The sequence below is a fragment of the Schistocerca nitens genome, chromosome 4 (genome assembly GCF_023898315.1).
Source record: "Schistocerca nitens isolate TAMUIC-IGC-003100 chromosome 4, iqSchNite1.1, whole genome shotgun sequence".
Taxonomy (NCBI): domain Eukaryota; kingdom Metazoa; phylum Arthropoda; class Insecta; order Orthoptera; family Acrididae; genus Schistocerca; species Schistocerca nitens.
Window position 1 is genome coordinate 401,947,466 of NC_064617.1, and position 10,534 is coordinate 401,957,999.

A 10,534-nucleotide genomic window follows, 5' to 3' on the forward strand; every position below is an offset into this window, starting at 1 on the left:
TATAGTCTTTTTGTTGCCCTTTTCCCCAATGATTTTAGAAATTCTGATAGAATGTCGTCTATCCCTTCTGCCTTATCTGATATTAAGTCCTCTAAAGCACTCTTAAATGCTGATTCTAATACTTTATACCCTATGTCTTCTATATGGACCCCTGTTTCTTCTTCTATCACATCAGACAAATCGTGCCCCTCCCAAAGGCCTTCAATATACTCTTTCCACCTATCCTCTCTCTCCTCTGCATTTAACAGTGGAATTCCCGTTGCACTCTTAGTCTTCCCAACCTTGCTTTTAATATCAGCGAATGTTGTTTTGACTTTTCTGTACGCTGAGTCAGTCCTTCCGACAAACAGTCTTTTCCTACTTCTTCACATTTTTCTTGTAGCTTCCCTGCACGTCATGAGTATTTCATTCCTCAGCGACATGTATTTCTGTATTCCTGAATATTCTGAATATCTTTGTACTTTCTTCTTTCATTGATCAACTGAAATATTTCTTGTTTTAACCAAAGTTTCGTCGCAGTTTGTTTTTGTTTTCAACTTCTGTGATTGCCCTTTTTAGAGATGTACATTCCTCATCAACTGTACTGCCTACTGGGCTATTCTTCATTGTTGTATCTACAGCCTTAGACACCTTCAAGCGTATCTTGTCATTCCTTAGTACTTCCATATCCCCCTTCTTTGCGTATTGATTCTTCCTTACTAATCTCTTAAACTTCAACCCAATATTGATCACTACTACATTGTTATATGATTCTATATTTGCTACTGTGTACGTTGAAGATTAATAAAACTGGATTACTTCAATTGTAAGTCATAACTAGTAACACAGAAATCATAACAAGATTTTGAAATAATAATTAGTATCGTCAAGACGTCGAGGAAGAAATGTCACGTTATTAATGTTTTCACGGAGCACTCATTCATTTCCTGCAAAACACCAGTGTTCTGGGGAAGACAGTTTGGGAAACCCTACTCTAGTTATTGGGTGGGCTTCCTAAGAGTAATTAGTGTTTAGTCTTTGCATACCATCTCCGACTGTTTGTTAAAATGACACGATATTTTATTCCAGTCTATCAACAGGAACGCCAATTTCGATAGACCGTTCGCTGTAGATCCAGAAAACCGCTTTTCCGTTTGAAAAAACTATTAAACGATATCTTCTTCTTGTTCTTTATTGAACACACTCCAGATATTTCGCTGAATAATTTTACCACTTACTGGATCTTTGGTATTTCTTAGAACTCTCCTTTTCAGAGCATTACGTGCAACATGAAATTGCTTTGCTGGTGTATATTCCTCTGATTTCCGGACATATTTTCCTGACATCGTGATGCCCTAATATCTGGATGACTACAAGCGTTGCAGAAGGCCATTTTTAATCTGATTTTTTGTATTAGGCCAAACATAACATATCAGGGATGGTTTTAAATAACATAATTCATTCAAAATTGTCTTAAAGGGACAGAATTAAGGATGATGGCTTTATAAGGAAAAGGATTTAGAAATCCATCTGTGTATTACGTGTGAAATATGGAAGAAACTAGCTCCCAATGGCGTAATCAGATTAAAAATGAACAGTCGGGGAAAGTGGCCACCTTTGTGTTAACGATTCACAAATGAAACTATTCATCCGAAAGAAACAGCAAGGAAATACATCTGTAAACCGAAAAATGTTGTTTAAGAGGACATTGTATGTCCTATGCCGCCAATGTTAAATTATCCATTTTTGTGACCCTTCATGTTGGAAACTATTTAAGACACAAACTTACAATTTTCTGTAATTATTGAATGCACCTTTCTAGATAGACTGAACTGGAATTATTACTAAAATTGTATTGTGGGTATGTTATTTTTTTTTCAAACACTCAATTTTTTGACAGAATTTTGTAAATAAATGGACATAAAATCAGATCAACTCAGGATATCTTAATTATTCCAGTTTCATATGTGTTGAGTCTCACACTTGGCATGCTGTGAAAAATTAATATCTCTACCAACAGTACTTTTTTAGAAAACGGATCATTTATTGCAAAAAATGTAGTTAAGAGATATTGAGGTTTAAAACGGTTTTTATTACAAATTCTTATACAGACTACATTATTTCGTCTTTTATGCACTAGAATTGCCTTGGCCCATATTCTGTGTCTTCTTCAGTGTCAAAACAGCCCTGTGATTGCCTCCTCCTTTTCTTACTTGCTTCTTTTGTCATTTGCTGAGCATTTCATCCATCTCTGTGGTAGTGAGGCGGAGTACCCTCTTGTTTATATAAAATCTTTCATTTCCAAACACATATTTGATGGCTGGTAAAATCGATGTTCATAGCATATGAAAATACACCTCAGCAGTTACGGTTCCTTCAAAGAAGACTGGGCCAATCAAGTCTCTCAGTGACAGACCGCAGCACACATTAACACCCAGAAGATTAACATATTTGTCCACGTGAAGGTGAGGATTGTTAGGAGCGCAGTACACGCATTTGTGGAGGTTCACAGTACCATTCAGTTTGAACTGCACCTCGTCAGACCAGATAACCATCCCTACAAACCGTTTATCCTCGCTAACCATGCCTTGAAACAGCTCGCAGTACTGCACTCTTTGATCTGTGTCGTCCTAGGTAGTAGTGGGACAAAGTATGTGCTACCCTACTCTACGTATCCACGTTTTTATTTTGCATGCACAATTAGATGTAGTACCACCATCAAGTGCAGTTGCCATGAGATCCAGAGTCCAACTGACCTAGTACACAGTACTGCCACCAGACGGCACTGTTGTCCATTCTGTGATGTAATCAAAGATGGTGGGGGAAATAATGGGAAACACTGTGGTCGCCATGGAGTCCTGAGTCCAACTGACCTAGTACACAGTACCACCAGCAGAGGGCGCTGTCGTCCATTCCATGATGTAACCCAAGATGCCTGTCTGCAGGGGATAATGACTCACTCTGTGCTGGGCTGCTGGAGAGAGAATGGAGTGTACTTTATTTATTTTTGAACAATTTATTTAGGGATGGATTTCAGACAGTATATTTACCACACTGATACAAAACACACGCTCAGACATGCTTGGGGTAACGCCACACAGCCTACAGACCTGTAACCTACACCTAAATTACCGAAATAACGTTCTGCAGACACACAAACAACTCCTAAATTACCGAAATAATGTCAGTACACAACACACAGACATGCAAACTCCTCCTATATAATACGGTACACTGATGTGCAGACATGAAATCACATCATAAACCGTCCAAATAACGAATAGTACAGCCTACAGACCTGCTCGCAAAATAATGCAACAGACACGCAACCAACATACACATGCACCGCCCACTCCACTGAACAACACAGGAGACTACCACACATGCTCAGAGAAGTTGGGATGCACTGACATCCCCCATGAAGTGACGTGGCCGTCAGCTGCCAAGCCACACACAGGGGACCGTTTTGTCATTCAAGCATGAGGCAGTAGCATCCCTTTCATACTTGACACCTGAAAAATTCCTCTCAAAATACATGCTCACCTAGGCACCATTGCTGACACAGCCGGATGGGCGTGAAGACCTATTTGCAGAGTGCAGAAGATCCAACGGCGCGAGTGAGTCGATGCCACTGCGAGCTGCCACCGGACACAAGCCAGCTTGAGCCATCGCTCTCACGCAGCTGCTGCCTACAGTGAGCAGGTGAAAGTTGGCTCTACTTTCAGGTTTATAGTTAGAGTTCTTTGGGTGTTATATAATGATGTCACAGGACTCCAAGGCGCGCTCATGCCAATCCCATACATGAGACGCCTCTGGACAGCCTGTGTGTTTACCATTGCTGATGCAATACCTATGGATACTGATGTCACAGAAAAGCACAGGGTGCATTGTTCCTAATGATCCTAACAGAACATGCGAGCTGTGTCTAGCCATGCACACATACCCAGTGTGGCTGACACATCATGTGAAATGTTCGTCCTGCTACCAATATACGTCTCAGAAAAGTTAAATGTTCTCACCACTAAAAGCCTGTTCACACTCGCAAAAACACCATTAATCATAAAAGCATTCTTTTTGTTTGGAAAGAGAGCACTCTCTAAGCACAGACGGAGGGAAATCAGAACAATTATGCAAACAGAATTCGAAGCATTGTCTTTCAGAAGAGAAAAAAATGGCTGGAATTGTTGGTATCCTACAGCTACAGGTCTGGAAATGTCCTAAAGCCACAGTGACGTGTGAGTGACGGCACCCCCACCAGAAATGGATGGTCTACTTCAACTTGTCTTTGAATACTTGCTTTCTCAGAACTTTCCATATATACCTTGCCTCCATCTTGTTCTAATCAGATTGTAGATGCTCCTACATCACACCACAAAGGATGTCTTGTGAATGAATAGAGCATTATGATTGTATTTTGTACAAATCACCTTATTGCACTGACAATTAAACTCTGCAAAGTGACCTACAGATCGTTAAATACAGAAAGACTCTTACTCAATTTCACTGCTCTCCCACTGAGAACAGGAGCGTGAATGTTAGAGCGCAAAACAGTTCTCCAAACCAGCAGTATATCACTGCATACCGTGGCTATGTAGTAAACACACAATTTGTATCCTGAGCAATACAAAATCAGGATTTTTAAATCATTCGTACATTTACTGCAAAGGAGACAGCACTGTAAACACTCCTCGCAGCATAGATATTTCCATGCAAGGTCGGCAGTCATCCACCCCCAACAGGTGACCAGAGCACCCTCAGCGGACTGAAGTCACTCTCAGAACTGTTCTACAAATTTGGGCTCATTCCCCCTCAGCACAAACGAGTTACTGTTTCTGGTGTGGACCTGCTTGCTTACTTGCTTTTCTACACCCATGTCCAGACTCTGGGATTACAAGAACACATGCATTTTCGCAAGGTTTGCCATAATATTATACCATTTTCGCGGGACTTCTCGATATCAAGCACACAGCAGTACCCTACCGATCGCTTGTGCAACATAATTCCGAAGATATATACTGGAATGTATTTCTCTACAAACCCAAAACTCTAGCTAGGTGGGGTGTGCTGTAAAACACTGACTAACTAGAAACTTGTCACGTCTGTGAAGACATTTAAGCGGAAACTCGAAAAAAAAAATAGAAAACTGGTATTTCCATTCTCCAGTACCGATGTCAGTGATATAGCAGACTCCAAATCATCCCTATAATTTACAAGGTCAACTAAGGTGTTTTTCATGTCTAGAGAACTGGCAAATGTGTCTTCCACATGCTAGATGCACACACCACAATCGATCCTTTCTCAACAAAATTAAGGTGTGAAATGTGCAGAAGCAGTCAACTGAACAACTGACATGGGCGGGAGTAACGGTCCAGCACAAACACACTTCCATATTCAATCTTCTCAAATTTCCACTTGATCATGAGAGCTATCCAACACATACTAAGTATTAGTTCGCTATTTGGTCGTCTAGACGACAATACAGTTAATTCATCTATATTCCCAACATTCCTTCACTCCAACAGGCCTCTCCATTTGGATAGCTCCTACAGTTAACAGGCAACGTGAATCATCATCAGGTCACAGGTGATGCACGCTGAGCACGCTCAGGTAGAACGATTATCCTGAGAAATCGGTTACATACATATTTTATCTCTGTACTTACAACTAAATGATACAATCATGGTCTCAGTTGAACGACATTTGAGAGTGAGTTAAGTTTGGGAAATACACCCTGTTGACGCCTGTGGCTCTGGAAATAGATATATCAATACCATTTTTATGACTTGACATACTTTTCCCTTTGCTGTCACAGTTTTCCATTTCAAACCCATACATTCCTTTGCACATGTCTGATGCTCAAGGTCAACCCATCATGCACCCCTACTACTAAGTATAATACTTTGTCCATAACTGATCGCTGTAGGTACAAAATAATACTGACCGAAAATCAATGATGGGTGGACATGTCTCATAAGTTTATCTTGCGAGTGCTACCACCGTGTCTTAGAAAGAGAGGTTTAATCGTCTTACAAACTGCCAGATGTTAAAAAACCCGATCCCAACAACTACTGTATGTTATTGTTACGGGCGATATTGGTTCTACATGTGCACACAAGTACCCATGTTAAATGCTATACCAGCTTTGTAAATCCAGTTATGGCATTACCTACGAATCACGTGGTTTTTCCAGACAAATATCGAGATGGTGATCATAGGAGTGTATATTATCAGACCAGTAGTCTGGCTACACATAGCCCATGATGCAACCTCGTCATAAAATCGCTGAATTTTGAAAGTGGTTCGGCTAAAGAACGTGGTATCAAACCGTTATTTGCCACCCCCTCACGCCGCTGCTACTACACTCCTGGAAATTGAAATAAGAACACCGTGAATTCATTGTCGCAGGAAGGGGAAACTTTATTGACACATTCCTGGGGTCAGATACATCACATGATCACACTGACAGAACCACAGGCACATAGACACAGGCAACAGAGCATGCACAATGTCGGCAATAGTACAGTGTATATCCACCTTTCGCAGCAATGCAGGCTGCTCTTCTCCCATGGAGACGATCGTAGAGATGCTGGATGTAGTCCTGTGGAACGGCTTGCCATGCCATTTCCACCTTGCGCCTCAGTTGGACCAGCGTTCGTGCTGGACGTGCAGACCGCGTGAGACGACGCTTCATCCAGTCCCAAACATGCTCAATGGGGGACAGATCCAGAAGTCTTGCTGGCCAGGGTAGTTGACTTACACCTTCTAGAGCACGTTGGGTGGCACGGGATACATGCGGACGTGCATTGTCCTGTTGGAACAGCAAGTTCCCTTGCCGGTCTAGGAATGGTAGAACGATGGGTTCGATGACGGTTTGGATGTACCGTGCACTATTCAGTGTCCCCTCGACGATCACCAGTGGTGTACGGCCAGTGTAGGAGATCGCTCCCCACACCATGATGCCGGGTGTTGGCCCTGTGTGCCTCGGTCGTATGCAGTCCTGATTGTGGCGCTCACCTGCACGGCGCCAAACACGCATACGACCATCATTGGCACCAAGGCAGAAGCGACTCTCATCGCTGAAGACGACACGTCTCCATTCGTCCCTCCATTCACGCCTGTCGCGACACCACTGGAGGCGGGCTGCACGATGTTGGGGCGTGAGCGGAAGACGGCCTAACGGTGTGCGGGACCGTAGCCCAGCTTCATGGAGACGGTTGCGAATGGTCCTCGCCGATACCCCAGGACCAACAGTGTCCCTAATTTGCTGGGAAGTGGCGGTGCGGTCCCCTACGGCACTGCGTAGGATCCTACGGTCTTGGCGTGCATCCGTGCGTCGCTGCGGTCCGGTCCCAGGTCGACGGGCACGTGCACCTTCCGCCGACCACTGGCGACAACATCGATGTACTGTGGAGACCTCACGCCCCACGTGTTGAGCAATTCGGCGGTACGTCCACCCGGCCTCCCGCATGCCCACTATACGCCCTCGCTCAAAGTCCGTCAACTGCACATACGGTTCACGTCCACGCTGTCGCGGCATGTTACCAGTGTTAAAGACTGCGATGGAGCTCCGTATGCCACGGCAAACTGGCTGACACTGACGGCGGCGGTGCACAAATGCTGCGCAGCTAGCGCCATTCGACGGCCAACACCGCGGTTCCTGGTGTGTCCGCTGTGCCGTGCGTGTGATCATTGCTTGTACAGCCCTCTCGCAGTGTCCGGAGCAAGTATGGTGGGTCTGACACACAGGTGTCAATGTGTTCTTTTTTCCATTTCCAGGAGTGTAGATATTTCTCCAGTATTTGTAACGTATTCTGTCTTGATACCACATCAGAGGTTCTGCGATATATCCACTGTGTAATAGGCGATGACTGACTGAGAAGGATCACAAACAGAAGTAGATTGTGTGCTGATTGAGGTAATAAGAAATGTACACCAGCTTTTCAGATCTCTAGTGTTGCGTTATCTGCTAGAAATGATGTCTATGATTTCGAATCAGGTCTATCCATTAAACCACACACCTTCATAGGATCCTATGGAGAAGTCCTCTAATGATTACAGTCACTAGTGATTCATATTTCTGGCACTCTCATATCTCGAAACGAACCACCTTTCTTGAACCTATCTGCTACAGTAAAATTTCAACATGGTTTTAGGTAGACCCTATGCATCTTGCAACTACACCTCAGACTCTGCACTACTGTCCCTGCAGTTTAGCTCATGTGATTGTTCCAACGTAAGTCGGAACTGAGTAGAAGTCAGAGAAAGCTATATCTACCATCTTCTGCAACCTGTGTAGAAACAGGCGAAGCTGAGTTATAGCGACAGAACTGGGTTTTCACCATTCGACTGAAATGAAGCCTGATCCTGCAACATGAGGTAGTATAAAAGACAGTATGGGAACTGGGGGGAGGATATGGATTCTGCTACTGCACTGTGGTGCTTCTCAAAACTACAAGCAGGTACTACAGATCCACATCCCTCAGGGCCCAGTCACATCTATCACCCCAACATTCTATCATCGTTGTTCTGTTCCATCCATCAGAGAAAAATTACTAACTATAAAAGCTCCACTAACTTCATCCAATAGAGAACTCGATAAGCTTTTTACCACATCTCTCTTCTCCTATACATCGAAAACAAATACCACATGCATGCCGGCTTCGAGCACATGTGACAATCCTATTAAATATACAAGTATTGAGCCACTGCACAGACCAGTTTAAAAGTTTCACCTATACTGTAGGAGAATGACCATATCCAATAGGCTATACTGTAAGTCACAAGACACACGCCCTATGACCCTGTGTCGTTGTTTGAAACATTGTTTTTTCTGCTGTAACACGCTTTGTACACTGCCACTTATTTTGGTTTCCCGCCACGACTTCAAGGTCTGTGTCAGATTCTAAACTGACATTAACAAGTTCTGAGCCATTGCCTCTCACAGAAAGCTGGACATTGCATGGTGTAAATCATGTTGTTACTGTGCGTATCATAACATGCCACACACTGGATTATTTTAAATAAAAGACAGTTAGAACATAAGGAAACTGGAAGAGTTTGGCGGCGTTGTGGAGAGTTTCCAAACTGCTGTCCGAAAGTGATGGACGACCTCTACATTTAAACTTGTCAGCCACAGTGACGAAATAGCTGATGACTCCACATTCCGTTTCGACTGATTCTTAATATTGCAGTCATGTACGCGATCACTGTTTCGGTGCTATCCATCCTAAGAAGGTGTTGTGCCTCTGCCAAAACTCTTTCTCCAACTCAAAAAAGCGGTGTCAGTCAATCATTATGTGGTAACCAACAGCTTACCAGTGGATGGATGAGATGGAAAAGACACCCCCAATGTACTGAATAATAAGCTTTACAGTTGATTGTTTGAATAATTTTAACAATTTTACGGTAATTTCAACACCGACCAATCATGTGACAGCATGTTTCCCCAATTTCAGTATCATAGCTAAACCACCCTTTCCCCCCAACTTTGTAAGTATCATTGCGAATGTGGATAGATGACTGTGCATTGTTAATTCTTGAACACATACATCATCAAAGTATATCAGACAGCACTATATATTTCTAACACTTCGAACATAGTTCTTCATTTACGATCTATCTCTATGCTGATAGGAGTCACAGAGCATTCTAGCAGTCTTAGGGTAAAATTTGAGACCGAAAGACCCCCCTCACCCTGCTAGTGACTAATCAGCCCTGCATCTCCATTACCAATTTAATCTGCAGTCGGCCAGAAGTGGACCGCTTCATTCCACGTCTCGTGAATGAATGGAGCTTGCCGAGTCCTCACCCATCCAAGTGCGCAAGACTTTTCGAGATGTGCCTATGTTGAGGAGGTTAGCACTCCTTATCGATGTATAGTAACAGATTTGAAAGTGTTTTGATGTAACAGCAGACGGTGAAGATGATCAAGAAACCGGTGACTTTATGCGTGATGGTACTCCTGATGGATGGAGTTCGAGTCATTTTTACGTAAATCAACCAAGCTATCAATTTTAAAGTATTATTCCACAGTCAAGCATCTGTACCTGGAAGGTATTGATAAGACAGAACATAAGCACATGCACTCCTAAGGCTACAACTTTCCGCACTTAAATGGGCTTAATGTTAGATCGTTTGCTTTTCCGACCTATCAGTAACATGGAATGGGGCGCTGTTAATATTCCAATGTAAGAAATATATTTCAAGCGCATGACATACATCCCTCTTCCCAGTCTCTCTACAAGAAACTATGTTATCAAACAGTAAAACGAAAAAACTACTTCCTTAAAACATTGGCTGTGTGTGATACGAGCACAAAATAGCTTTCCAGAGGTGTATTGCGTCCACTGTTCACATCCGATCACGCATTAGAAATTATACTATGCCTGCATCAGCCCGATATAAAATTATGGTTGGTAACGGGGAATACCTCTTACAAGGAAACAGATAAACACATAGCAGCAGCGTCCGACATGTGAAAATTGCAAGTCATTCCGCCACTAACTCTGTAAACAGCATATCTGTCAAGCAGATGTATACGCAGGGGATTGCTGTG